General features: G+C 33.9%; 1 long non-coding RNA gene across 1 annotated transcript; it reads right to left on the reverse strand.

The window, feature by feature from the left end:
- Nucleotides 1-2,425, reverse strand: LOC136229600 (uncharacterized). Its single transcript, XR_010689176.1, has 3 exons — nt 2,169-2,425; nt 1,948-2,045; nt 1-1,598 (listed from the first exon to the last, which is right to left on the reverse strand). It is a non-coding gene; the product is annotated as an uncharacterized lncRNA (long non-coding RNA).
- Between the last annotated feature and the right edge of the window lie 428 nt (nt 2,426-2,853).

Raw genomic sequence — 2,853 nt, forward strand, 5'->3', positions numbered from 1 at the left:
TGCTATGAAAATAATTGTTCAAAATTGATGATATTAAATTTACAAGTTGAAGCATTGTAACAAAAGAAAATTATTACAGGCCTAACAAAAAGATGTCAGCATCAAGATACATATATGGTACTGCTCAAGTGTATAAAAAACTGACCAGCTGTAGATTTGTCATTTTTATGAGTATGATTTGCCTTCTCTGTCTTCTTTCTTATCTTCCTTTGCTTTTTCAAATCATTTTAAGTCTTTTTCTCTTCATGTTTCCTTTCTTATTAACAGTTGCAAGAAATAACTTTAATCTGATCAGATCAGAACAACATGTAATCAAACTTCTTTTGGCTTTCATGTTGTTCACCAGTAGCAAAAGACTTGGAAGATGCAACTGAAAGTGTTTTAGAACTAATTTACATACAAGATTTTCTCTAAAAGATATATGTACTCCATGTGCCGTTTAGACCAGCTACAATAATGCAGAAACTAAAGATGCAGTGTGTATTTCTCAAGTCATGCATAGCAAGCAACCTCACACTATCTCACCAAAGGCAAATTGGTGGTTTTATGATGTTTTGTGATAAATTTTTTATGTTCTCCAGATGAGGAGTTATTTTAAAAATTAAAGAACCCTTCTGAAACATAATTTTATTCAAACTAAAATTGAAAACAAGACCAGATAAAAATATGTGTTTCTGCCACACAGAGAATAAGGAGCCTAAAACTAACACTTGTTGACATGTAATTCTGAGACTCGTCTTCCTCCCGGGCATATATATGCCTCTTCTTACATTTGTTTCACTGTCCGAGTATTCTTTATCTACCCACAACACAACACATAAGTCAATAAGAATGCCACAAGTATTCCTCCTTCCACCAAAATCTAGAGGGTTATAGAGATAATGGCTTCTAGCTCTGATAAGAAGGGCTTGCCTAGGTTTTGGGAATCATACTTGTGAGTAGTCGAGACTCTATTCTTGGAATATCGACCTTTTTTACTGGAACCTCAAAGCTAGATCCTTCAACAATCACTCTTGAGTTTCTTATTCTCATGATCTTTCCTTTTTTTGATCTCATCAGTGGTGTTTCCCTATCTCAATCTCCTTTCTCAACTCAAAACAACTATCTATGCCTTAGTTGTATCATTCCCCTTTCTTCTTGGTCAGATACCAGACCTCTTTTTTTAATCTAGGATTTCTTTTTCAATCCACATTCTCTATGGGACAATAACAACAATAAAATTAACAAATGGGTCCTACCTAAATGATAGATCCAAGATTTTTCCTAAAGAGAAAGAACCTGAATAAGAAGGTAGCTCTTGGCATTAACAACATTCTTGATAACTTTAAAAGTCTGGCCATAGTATAAATGAAAATTGATAGCATCTTCTATCTTTGATATATTACCAACTTTAACTGATCCTGCATTTGCAGCTTCAAGTATTCCAACTGAACACAACAACGTTAATGTCTTAATAAGCTTAACCCAACAACAACCAGACATGGCTCAACAAACAAGAACCAAAAAGCAGTGTTAGTTGTGTTTTCAAGTAGTAGACTTGGGTATATATAATAAGGTAGCTATGTATCTATCAATCAAAACCGATTGCCAACTTCACCCTGTTTCACCAAAAGCAAATTAACAAAAAAAATTAAAAAAGAGTACAAATTGCTAATAGTAACTATCAACTAATTACTTTTTCAAAGTGAACCAAGTAACCCAGATTAATTTAATAAACTTCAAATCTATAAGTTCCTGTTACTTTCTGATAACTAGCCAAACACATAGGAGATAACAATAAAGAACAGAAAAAAAAGTTTGTCAAAATAACTTAATAAGATTCCAACATTCATCTGACCAACACCCAAAAAAGGGAAGTTCTGAACTTCCACGCCAACTGTGATCCACCCCAAATGAGTATAGATCTTGTAATTTGTACTTTGATTAAGAGAGAAAAAGAAACATTACCTAGTAGTTATGAAGAATATATGAAGGCCACAACAGCTGGTCAGTGAGCCGGCAATATACTTTGTGATTGTTCCTAAAATAACTGCAATCTTAGTTTCCTGCAAATAAGAATTAAAAAAACAAAAAAATTACACAAAATTAAGCCATTGAAGCCTACAATAAGATCTGATCCAAAACATAACTCTACTAAGGGCCCTTTTCACCCACCAACCTTCACTTACCGACTTAGCGAGAGGACTTAACCAGAAGAGTTAAAAGTGAGAGGAGAAAGAAGCATATTGAAGATATGTCTCAGTTCCTCCAATGGTTCGAGTTGGCGATCCAATACAAGAAAAGAAGGGCCAAAGACGATGAAAGGTGAACAGATGAAGGCGGCTGGATATTGGATTAGGAATTGAGCTGGAGAGATAGAGAGGAAAGGGGCGGCGCCATACATGGAGAGAAGGGTAGGGTTCGTGAATGAGGGAGAGTTAAAAAGAGGGCTTTTATATAGTTTAATTTTAATTTTTTCTTGACGGCTTTTATACTCATAGTTTAATTTTAATTTTTTCTTGACGGCTTTTATACTCATAGTGTTCAATAAATTTTTTTATTTTTTATTGGATAATTAATTTATTAGTCTTTATATTTTGATAAAACACATTGTTTAGTCCTTGTATTTTCAAAAACACACGGTAAAGTCCCTAACGTTTTTCTCGGTGAACTGTTTAGTCCCTAACGTTTTTCTCGATGAACTGTTTAGTCCCTGCCGTTAGACTCTCATGAAGATTCTGTTAGTCAATTTGGATTTGCGTTCTTCTTTTCCTTTATTTTCCTTTCCTTTAAACTCTAATGCATCTGAAATCAACTTTGAGTGTTCTTCTTCTTGATTTTCTTCTTAATTGTTCAAATTCGTAAGCATTGGGT

The sequence above is a fragment of the Euphorbia lathyris genome, chromosome 1, assembly GCF_963576675.1.
Source record: "Euphorbia lathyris chromosome 1, ddEupLath1.1, whole genome shotgun sequence".
NCBI lineage: Eukaryota > Viridiplantae > Streptophyta > Magnoliopsida > Malpighiales > Euphorbiaceae > Euphorbia > Euphorbia lathyris.